The sequence below is a fragment of the Coregonus clupeaformis genome, chromosome 3 (assembly GCF_020615455.1).
Source record: "Coregonus clupeaformis isolate EN_2021a chromosome 3, ASM2061545v1, whole genome shotgun sequence".
NCBI classification, from domain to species: domain Eukaryota; kingdom Metazoa; phylum Chordata; class Actinopteri; order Salmoniformes; family Salmonidae; genus Coregonus; species Coregonus clupeaformis.
This window is the reverse complement of record NC_059194.1, coordinates 34,297,171-34,308,926: the sequence shown is the minus strand read 5'-3', so window position 1 is coordinate 34,308,926 and position 11,756 is coordinate 34,297,171.

The following is an 11,756-nucleotide window of genomic DNA, read 5'->3' as shown; positions in this document are numbered from 1 at the left end:
CTGGACGTTCTATGATTAAGACTATCCTACCAACGGGACATTAAAAACTGTAATATCTTATGTTTCACCGAGTCGTGGCTGAACGATGACACGGATAATATAGAGCTGGCTGGGTTTTCCATGCATCGGCAGGACAGAGCAGCTACGTCTGGTAAGACGAGAGGCGGAGGTGTGTGTCTATTTGTCAGTAACAGCTGGTGCGGGATGTCTAATATTAAAGAAGTCTCGAGGTATTGATCGCCTGAGGTAGAGTACCTCATGATAAGCTGTGGACCACACTATCTACCAAGAGAGTTCTCATCTATATTATTCGTAGCCGTCTATTTACTATCACAAACCGATGCTGGCACAAATACCGCACTCAACTACCTGTATAAGGCCATAAGCAAACAAGAAAATGCTCATCCTGAAGCGGAGCTCCAAGTGGGCGGGGACTTTACTGCAGGCAAACTTAAATCCGTTTGACCTCATTTCTACCAGCATGTCACGTGCAACCAGTGGGAAAAAAACTCTACACCTCCTTTACTCCACACACTGAGAAAAATACAAAGCTCTCCCTCGCCCCCCATTTGGCAAATCTGACCATAATTATATCCTCCTGATTCCTGCTTACAAGCAAAAACTAAAGCAGGAAGTACCAGTGACTCGCTCAATACGGAAGTGGTCAGATGACGCGGATGCTACGCTACAGGACTGTTTTGCTAGCACAGACTGGAATATGTTCCGTGATTCATCCAATGGCATTGAGGAGTATATCACCTCAATCACCGGCTTCATCAATAAGTGCATCGACTACGTCGTCCCCAAAGTGACCATACGTACATATCCCAGAAGCCATGGATTACAGGCAACATCCGCACCGAGCTGAAGGCTAGAGCGGGACACTAATCCGGATGCTTATAAGAAATCCCGCCTTGCCATCAGACGAACCAACAAACAGGCAAAGCGTCAATACAGGACTAAGATTGAATCCTACTACACCGGCTGTGACGCTCGTCGGATGTGGCAGGGCTTGCAAACTATTACGGACTACAAAGGGAAACCCAGCCGCGAGCTGCCCAGTGACGTGAGCCTACCAGACGAGCTAAATGCCTTTTATGCTCGCTTTGAGGCAAGCAACACTGAAGCATGCATGAGAGCACCAGCTGTTCCGTACGACTGTGTGATCACGCTCTCCGTAGCCGATGTGAGCAAGCCCTTTAAACAGGTCAACATTCACAATGCCGCAGGGCCAGACGGATTACCAGGACGTGTACTCAAACCATGCATGGACCAACTGGCAAGTGTCTTCACTGACATTTTCAACCTCTCCCTGACCGAGTCTGTAATACCTACATGTTTCAAGCAGACAACCTTGTGCCCAAGAAAGTGAAGGTAACCTGCCTAAATGATTACCGCCCCGTAGCACTCACGTCGGTAGCCATGAAGTGCTTAGAAAGGCATCATCCCGGAAACTCTTGACCCACTCCAATTCGCATACCGCCCTAACAGATCCACAGATGACGCAATCTCAATCACACTCCACATTGCCCTTTCCCACCTGGACAAAAGGAACACCTATGTGAGAATGCTTTTCATTGACTACAGCTCAGCGTTCAACACCATAGTGCCCACAAAGCTCATCACTAAGCTAAGGACCCTGGGACTAAACACCTCCCTCTGCAACTGGATCCTGGACTTCCTGACGGTCCGCCCCCAGGTGGTAAGGGTAGGCAACAACACATCTGCCACGCTGATCCTCAACACTGGCGCCCCCCAGGGGCGTGCTTAGTCCCCTCCTGTACTCCCTGTTCACCCACGACTGCGTGGCCAAACACAACTCCAACACCATCATTAAGTTTGCTGACGACACAACAGTGGTAGGCCTGATCACCGACAACGATGAGACAGCCTATAGAGAGGAGGTCAGAGACCTGGCAGTGTGGTGCCAGGACAACAACCTCTCCCTCAATGTGAGACAAAAGAGCTGATTGTGGACTACAGGAAAAGGCGGGCAGAACAGGCCCCCATTAACATCAATGGGGCTGTAGTGGAGCGGGTCGAGAGTTTCAAGTTCCTTGGTGTCCACATCACCAACAAACTATAATGGTCCAAAAACTCCAAGACAGTCGTGAAGAGGGCGCATGACAACACATTTTCCCCCTCAGGAGACTGAAAATATTTGACATGGGTCCCCAGATCCTCAAAAAGTTATACAGCTGCATCATCAAGAGCATTCTGATCGGTTGCATCACCGCCTGGTATGGCAACTGCTCGGCATCTGACCGTAAGGTACTGCGTACGGCCCAGTACTTCACTTGGGCCAAGCTTCATGCCATCCAGGACCTACAGTGAGGTAAAAAAGTATTTGATCCCCTGCTGATTTAGTACGTTTGTCCACTGACAACGAAATGATCAGTCTATAATTTTAATGGTAGGTTTATTTGAACAGTGAGAGGCAGAATAACAACAAAAGAATCCAGAAAAACGCATGTCAAAAATGTTAGAAAAATCTCACCCAAGATTTGACAGTACATGGCCCCGTCCATCGTCCCTTTGATGCGGTGAAGTTGTCCTGTCCCCTTAGCAGAAAAACACCCCCAAAGCATAATGTTTCCACCTCCATGTTTGACGGTGGGGATGGTGTTCTTGGGGTCATAGGCAGCATTCCTCCTCCACCAAACACGGCGAGTTGAGTTGATGCCAAAGAGCTCCATTTTGGTCTCATCTGACCACAACACTTTCACCCAGTTCTCCTCTGAATCATTCAGATGTTCATTGGCAAACTTCAGACGGCCCTGTATATGTGCTTTCTTGAGCAGGGGGACCTTGCGGGCGCTGCAGGATTTCAGTCCTTCACGGCGTAGTGTGTTACCAATTGTTTTCTTGGTGACTATGGTCCCAGCTGCCTTGAGATCATTGACAAGATCCTCCCGTGTAGTTCTGGGCTGAATCCTCACCGTTCTCATGATTTACATTTACATTTACGCCATTTAGCAGACGCTCTTATCCAGAGCGACTTACAAATTGGTGCATTCACCTTATAGCCAGTGGGAGAACCACTTTAAAATACGTTTTATTATTATTATTTATTTTTTTTGGGGGTGGGGTAAGGGGGGGTAGAAGGATTACTTTATCCTATCCCAGGTATTCCTTAAAGAGGTGGGGTTTCAAGTGTCTCCGAAATGTGGTGAGTGACTCCGCTGTCCTGGCGTCGTGAGGGAGCTTATTCCACAATTGGGGTGCCAGAGCAGCGAACAGTTTTGACTGGGCTGAGCGGGAACTGTGCTTCCGCAGAGGTAGGGGGGCCAGCAGGCCAGATGTGGATGAACGCAATGCCCTCGTTTGGGTGTAGGGACTGATCAGAGCCTGAAGGTACGGAGGTGCCGTTCCCCTCACAGCTCCGTAGGCAAGCACCATGGTCTTGTAGCAGATGCGAGCTTCAACTGGAAGCCAGTGGAGTGTGCGGAGGAGCGGGGTGACGTGAGAGAACTTGGGAAGGTTGAACACCAGACGGGCTGCGGCATTCTGGATGAGTTGTAGGGGTTTAATGGCACAGGCAGGGAGCCCAGACAACAGGGAGTTGCAGTAATCCAGAAAGGAGATGACAAGTGCCTGGATTAGGACCTGTGCTGCTTCCTGTGTAAGGCAGGGTCGTACTCTCCGAATGTTGTAGAGCATGAACCTACAGGATCGGGTCACCGCCTTGATGTTGGCGGAGAACAACAGGGTGTTGTCCAGGGTCACGCCAAGGCTCTTCGCACTCTGGGAGGAGGACACAACGGAGTTGTCAACCGTGATGGCGAGATCATGGAATGGGCAGTCCTTCTCCGGGAGGAAGAGCAGCTCCGTCTTACCGAGGTTCAGCTTGAGGTGCTGATCCGTCATCCACACTGATATTTCTGCCAGACATGCAGAGATGCGATTCGCCACCTGGTTATCAGAAGGGGGAAAGGAGAAGATTAGTTGTGTGTCGTCTGCGTAGCAATGATAGGAGAGGCCATGTGAGGATATGACAGAGCCAAGTGACTTGGTGTATAGCGAGAATAGGAGAGGGCCTAGAACTGAGCCCTGGGGGACACCAGTGGTGAGAGCACGTGGTGCGGAGACAGATTCTCGCCACGCCACTTGGTAGGAGCGACCGGTCAGGTAGGACGCAATCCAAGAGTGAGCCGCGCCGGAGACGCCCAGTTCGGAGAGGGTGGAGAGGAGGATCTGATGGTTCACAGTATCAAAGGCAGCAGACAGGTCTAGAAGGACAAGAGCAGAGGAGAGAGAGTTAGCTTTAGCAGTGCGGAGAGCCTCCGTGACACAGAGAAGAGCAGTCTCAGTTGAATGACCAGTCTTGAAACCTGACTGGTTTGGATCAAGAAGGTCATTCTGAGAGAGATAGCAAGAGAGTTGGCTAAAGACGGCACGCTCAAGAGTTTTGGAGAGAAAAGAAAGAAGGGATACTGGTCTGTAGTTGTTGACATCAGAGGGATCGAGTGTTGGTTTTTTGAGAAGGGGAGCAACTCTCGCTCTCTTGAAGACGGAAGGGACATAGCCAGCGGTCAAGGATGAGTTGATGAGCGAGGTGAGGTAAGGGAGAAGGTCACCGGAGATGGTCTGGAGAAGAGAGGAGGGGATAGGGTCAAGCGGGCAGGTTGTTGGGTGGCCGGCCGTCACAAGTCGCAAGATTTTATCTGGAGAGAGAGGGGAGAAAGAAGTCAAAGCATAGGGTAGGGCAGTGTGAGCAGGACCAGCAGTGTCATTTGACTTAACAAACGAGAATCGGATGTCGTCAACCTTATTTTCAAAATGGTTGATGAAGTCATCCACAGAGAGGGAGGATGGGGGGAGGGGGAGGAGGATTCAGCAGGGAGGAGAAGGTGGCAAAGAGCTTCCTAGGGTTAGAGGCAGATGCTTGGAATTTAGAGTGGTAGAAAGTGGCTTTAGCAGCAGAAACAGATGAAGAAAATGTAGAGAGGAGGGAGTGAAAAGATGCCAGGTCCACAGGGAGTCTAGTTTTCCTCCATTTCCGCTCGGCTGCCCGGAGCCCTGTTCTGTGAGCTCGCAATGAGTCATCAAGCCACGGAGCAGGAGGGGAGGACCGAGCCGGCCGGGAGGATAGGGGACATAGAGAGTCAAAGGATGCAGAAAGGGAGGAGAGGAGGGTTGAGGAGGGTTGAGGAGGCAGAATCAGGAAATTGGAGGGAGAAGGATTTTGCAGAGGGAAGAGATGATAGGATGGAAGAGGAGAGAGTAGCGGGAGAGAGAGAGCGAAGGTTGCGACGGCGCATTACCATCTGAGTAAGGGCAGAGTGAGTAGTGTTGGAGGAGAGCGAGAGAGAAAAGGATAGAAAGTCGTGGTCGGAGACATGGAGGGGAGTTGCAGTGAGATTAGTAGAAGAACAGCATCTAGTAAAGATGAGGTCAAGCGTATTGCCTGCCTTGTGAGTAGGGGGGGACGGTGAGAGGGTGAGGTCAAAAGAGGAGAGGAGTGGAAAGAAGGAGGCAGAGAGAAATGAGTCTAAGGTAGACGTAGGGAGGTTGAAGTCACCCAGAACTGTGAGGGGTGAGCCATCCTCAGGAAAGGAACTTATCAAGGCGTCAAGCTCCTTGATGAACTCTCCAAGGTAACCTGGAGGGCGATAAATGACAAGGATGTTAAGCTTGAATGGGCTAGTGACTGTGACAGCATGGAATTCAAATGAGGAGATAGACAGATGGGTCAGGGGAAAAAGAGAGAATGTCCACTTGGAAGAGATTAGGATTCCTGTGCCACCACCCCGCTGACCAGATGCTCTCGGGGTATGCGAGAACACATGGTCAGACGAGGAGAGAGCAGTAAGAGTAGCAGTGTTTTCAGTGGTAATCCATGTTTCCGTCAGCGCCAAGAAGTCGAGGAACTGGAGAGTAGCATAGGCTGAGATGAACTCTGCCTTGTTGGCAGCAGAACGGCAGTTCCAGAGGCTGCCTGAGACCTGGAACTCCACGTGGATGGTGCGTGCAGTTACCACCATGTTAGAGAGGCAGCAGCCACGCGGTGTGAGGCATTTGTATAGCCTGTGTGGAGAGGAGAGAACAGGGATAGACAGAGGCATAGTTGACAGGCTACAGAAAATGGCTACAATAATGCAAAGGAGATCGGAATGAAATGAACTAAACATCTGGGAAAGGAGAGAGCGGGGCCTCCCTCACTTACTTTCACTGAAACACCCAAATATAACTCTCCCAACTTCCACCTCAGAAACTATAATTGTTGTAAACTACAGCGGTTCAATGTTTTCTAGGAAAAGACTAACTTAGTTTATTCAGCTAGCTAACTTGGTACAGTATTCTTCCGTGAAAATCGTCCAGGGCACCTAGTCATATGACGCCACAGCCAACTTGCATGCCGGACTCCAACAACACGGTTTAGCACCAATAATCGGCCACAACAAACCACCAGTGTGTCAACACACCAAGCAGATCATTTGTGTCCGTGTCTAACGTTGTGGGTTAGTCCCGACAGCTTGAGCGAGTCCGTCGTCAACTTATTCAGCCAGTTAGTTAGCTAGAATAGTTAGCATACTAGCTAGCCATTGCTTTCAGACAACGAAGAAACCCCTCCTCCCACGGCACGAACACACAGAGAGAGCCAAGCTAACGTTAACTAGTCACCCATGTCCCAAATTCCCATGAACGACTCTGGCTACCAGTATGTAAAAACAAAACACAAATGTAGGTTATAACTTACCCCTAGCAGCTACTGTTAGCTAGCCAAGTGCAAAGCTAGCCACTGAATTGACTCAGCCAGTTCGCGTCTGTTCGCTAGGTCATTCCAGCTATTGTTTAGTATTGCAAATGATCATTGCAACTCCACGAGGTGAGATCTTGCATGGAGCCCCAGGCCGAGGGAGACTGCTGAACAATTAATCAAATTGCCACCCAGACTATTTACATTGACCCCCCCCCCCCCCTTTGTTTTAGACTGCTGCTACTCGCTGTTTATTATCTATGCATAGTCACTTTACCCCTACCTACATGTACAAATTACCTCGACTAACCTGTACCCCCGCACATCGACTCGATACCGGTACCCCCTGTATATAGCCTTGTTATTTTATTGTGTTACTTTTGTATTTTATTTTTTTACTTTAGTTTATTTAGTAAATATTTTCTTAACTCTATTTCTTGAACTGCATTGTTGGTTAAGGGCTTGTAACTACATGTTTCATGGTAAGGTCTACACCTGTTGTATTCGGCGCATGTGACAAATAAAATGTGATTTGATGTGTTGTGTTGAATTTGCCCCAAACATAATGCTTTGTATTCAGGGCATAATGTTAATTTCTTTACCACATTTTTTGCAGGTTACTTTAGTGCCTTATTGCAAACAGGATGCATGTTTTGGAATATTTTTAATTCTGTACAAGCTTCCTTCTCTTTACTTTGTCATTTAGGTTAGTATTGTTGTTGATCCATCCTCCTCAGTTTTCTCCTATCACAGCCATTAAACTCTGTAACTGTTTGGCCTCATGGTGAAAAAATTTACAGAACTTGGAAACAGGAGTTGAAAGAGAGTTCAAATCCAAGATACAAAGTTTGCGAGCACAAACGCAATCCTGCTTTGGCACGAGCAATTAAAATATCAGCTTCAATTAGCCCATGGATCCATCTCCAACTGGCCTGACCTTGCTTTCAGAAGGCAAAAAACAAGGCAGTGGAATTTTCCGGCCCAGCTGGCAATGAAGTCTGTCTGCTGGAGCCGAATACATTGGTGCTCCCTAAGGATCCACCTCAGTATCCGCTTCTCCTGCACATTGACAAGAATATATTCCCAAAAGAGAGAGATAGAGAGGCTTATTTGAATTGGATATATACATTTATTTAAAAATTCATAGTTGTATAACAGATTATCTATCTTCAAACAATGATCTATATATTGTGTATCAATAAATATAACATATCTTTGTGCAAAGCATGAAACTAGAGAGTTTTACAGTACAGCGCTGCAAGATCTTCCCTTAATATGTTGGCCCTAATGATCAACAACAGCAACATCTCTTTTCTCTTCCATCTCTTTTCCCTAGCTGAAGGAACAGGCTACAGAATGCATTTCACCATTGTAGTTGGTTCTCTTTCAAATACTTGTTTTGATGTACCACGTGGGATTCACAAGTTTCACCTATTAGGCTTGGGCGGTATCCAGATCATCATACCTTCATACCGACCTTGTACCATAATGGGATATTCTGCAATACTGGCACTGAACACAGTGGGACGCTGTTTTCAAACCCCACTGATACTCTGTAATCCAAAGGTTAGCAATGCCAACAAGTACATGTACAATCCCATAGAGAATGCTAACTAAATGCTAATGTGCGCATTGCAAACATTTTGTAGTTTCTGACCTAAACTATACAAGTATACATGTAACTCAAAAATGCTACTCACAAAACAAAAATTAGCCAGCAAGGCTCTTGAACCAGGAGGGGATTCTCTGCTGTTACCAAGTTAATGCTTGATTTTGAAAGAAGCTAACCACTTACCTAGATCGCTAACTCCTCAATGGAGCAGGGCCAAGACATACCAGTCATATCCTACTGCCCAGGATTAGGAATACTGTATTAGGAATAATGCACTGCAGTCATTTCCTTCTTCCTTCGGCTACATTGCCTGACATCTTAAATCAGGGGTGTCAAACTCATTTTAGCTCAGGGGCCACATGGAGGAAAATCTATTCCCAAGTGGGCCGGACCGGAAAAATCATGGCATATATAACTTAAAAACAACAACTTCAGATTGTTTTCTTTGTTTTAATACGATCAACATACAACATAAAGCTGGAGCCTGAGGACAGTGTGTCCAAAATAGTACAAGCACAACATCACTATTAATCATAAAACACGTCAAGTTTATTTGAAAATTCTAAAGAAAAAGAACACAAACACACAATGCCTCAGTGATTAACAGAACTGTTTCACAGATCACAGAACTATATCAGGGGGTCATTTCTCAGGCAGAAATGTAGATAAAAAGAATGAAATCCTGTTCCCCAAACAAGTGCAAGAACCACAGAGTCAAGAATAGGTTAAATATACAAATAAAATAAAAACAATTAAAAACAATAGTACATCAACATAAAAACATATAAACATAAAGCTGGAGCCTGAGGACACTGTGTCCAAAAGCACAACATCACTATTAATCATAAAACACCTCAAGTTATTTGAAAGTTCTGAGGACAACGAACACACAAACACACAATGCCTCAGTGATTCACAGAAGTATATCACAGATCACAGAACTATATCAGGGTGTCTCATGTAGCACTTTAAGTGGGGTTGCATTGTTTATTTGACTCCTGATACCTGGCATCTTTTAGCTTTCACCAGCGCATCAATATCAGGCGTCACATCCTGAGGGCGCACCATCTGTAGCCAGGCTGACAGCGCGGGACCAGTCCACTCCGACCCTGTCCAGCGCGCCGACGAGTGCGGTAAAAATATCAGCTGCTGTCGTTGTATCTGTCATCGGCACCAACTCCACGAACTCCTCGGTGACGGTCAATGTGTCATCAACTCCGCGGATGAAAATGGCCAGTTGTGCAACATCTGTAATATCCGTGCTTTCATCAATTGCAACCGAAAACGCAATAAATGACTTTACTTTTTGCTTCAACTGGCTGTCCAAATCCACTGAAAGATCGGAAATCCTGTCTGCAACTGTGTTTCTTGTCAGGCTGATATTTACAAAAGCCTGACGCTTTTCAGGGCACACAATCTCCGCTGCCTTCATCATGCATGTTTTTACAAATTCACCCTCACTAAATGGTTTTGAAGCCACTGCGATTTCATTAGCAATGAGGTAGCTAGCTTTCACTGCAGCGTCACTGATGTCTCGGCTGTGAGTAAACACAGACTTGACCTACTTGCTCTGCCCCGGTATAAACAGTTTGCTTGCTTAACACAATTGCTATTGCGCCATCCAGTGGACGCAATTGGAACAGCAGCTTATTTTATTGAAAAATTGCAGCGCATTTTTATACTTTACAAAATCATCTCGCGGGCCGGATTAAACCCATTTGCGGTCCTGATCTGGCCCGCGGGCCGGACGTTTGACACCCCTGTCTTAAATCATGCCACCGGCGACTCTGGACCGAGAGAGCACGCTTCCCACATCTATCCGGCCTGACTTGCTGCAGCCTGGTAGAAGCTACAACCCTGTGAGGGCCCTGGGAGACCCCATCCTCAAAACGGTGACCATGCCATTTGGGGTGGGAGAGCTGACACACCCTTGAAATAGGGTGAGGTCGTATATGCTTTTCCTCCTCCGTCAATACGGAGCAAGGAAATTGGACCTCCCCCTCATCTTCGAGCCCCTCGATGGCCAGAGACATTCCGGTTGGCAGTTACACGCTGCTCACGACCAGTCCAGGCTGCTATCATCATGCAGGATTTGTACCCTAGCAAACAAAGCAATTCTATACCCTCACCCGGATGCTATAGCCCTCGGAGCATAGCAGGCCCGCGACTTCTGGAAAAGAGTGCCAGCCCCCTTAGGCATGCTCTCTGTTTTACAGTTGATGCGTTTTATTGGAAAAATGATATGACTAAACAGAGCGTTCGTTCCTACACTCGGTTTTCCATCATCCTATGCTGCTAAAAATGCAGGACTTTTTTGGACGGAAAGGTTTCATCATAGTTAAGGTCGCTTTCTTGGGCTGCGAGGGCCCCAACTGGAATTCAGTTTATCCAAACTGTTGTCGTTTCTAAGGGGGCACGTCGCTTACGCCCAGACTCTAAGTCTTCAGCTCGTCCTGGGACGTGTGTATTGTGCTTTCACAGCAGTTACTAGCCGCTGAGAAGCGTGGAGATGCCCTTGGCGTCCCTAAAGAGATTTTCTGTTTGTCACACCTTGGAGCCTATGGCTTGTTGCCTGTCGCCTTCCCCAGAAGGGTGTCCCTATCATTGTCCAGTATGCGTGTTGTGCATCTACTTGGATGGAATGAGAGCTCAGGCAAGGTTATCATGCTCTTCACTCATTGGGAAACCAATGGACCCTTCTATCTTCGACGGTATCCTGCCGGATCATGGGGACTATTACATTTATTTATAATTGCGAGGGTGACAGCCTTCGGAGGGGTCTGAAAGGGCCCATCCTTCAGAGGAGTTTACCTCTTGGGCACTGTTTTTGGGACATATCACACTGAACTTAGATTTTGTGTGGCACAAATTGGGCTTCCCCTCACTTAGTTATGAGGTTTCTCCCGACGGGTTGTTTCTGCACCTTCTTGGTGAGTACTCCCTCAGTTTCGGAGCCTCTGAGGGTTGCTGATGTTGGGACTACCCTGGCTTCAGAGACCATGTTTTGCGATATGGGAGTTGGCCATATCCCATGTGTTACAGCGAAATGAGCACTTGAAAGACAACTTAAGGTTACTTGTGGAACCCCGGTTCTCTGATAATGAGTGAGATGTATCACCGTATTCCCCTGTGAGGAAGAGCACGAGGAAGAGAAGCATACTTGAGAATAACCAGAGGGCGGGAGAGTGGCTCGTTATAAGGAGATGAGGGGCTCACCTTTTTCGCCACTCTACTTGTCTGTCGGTCTCAGATGCTTTTGATAGGTTCTTTCGAGAGTATAGGTGATCCTAGCGAATCTCACTGTGATACATCTCACTCATATTATCAGAGATCCGGGTTTACGCAAGTAACCTGTCACGACTTCCACCGAGGCTGCCCCCCAACCTGGTTCGGGCAGGCTTCAGCATTCGTCGTCACCGGAGTACTAGCTACTGCCGATCCCAT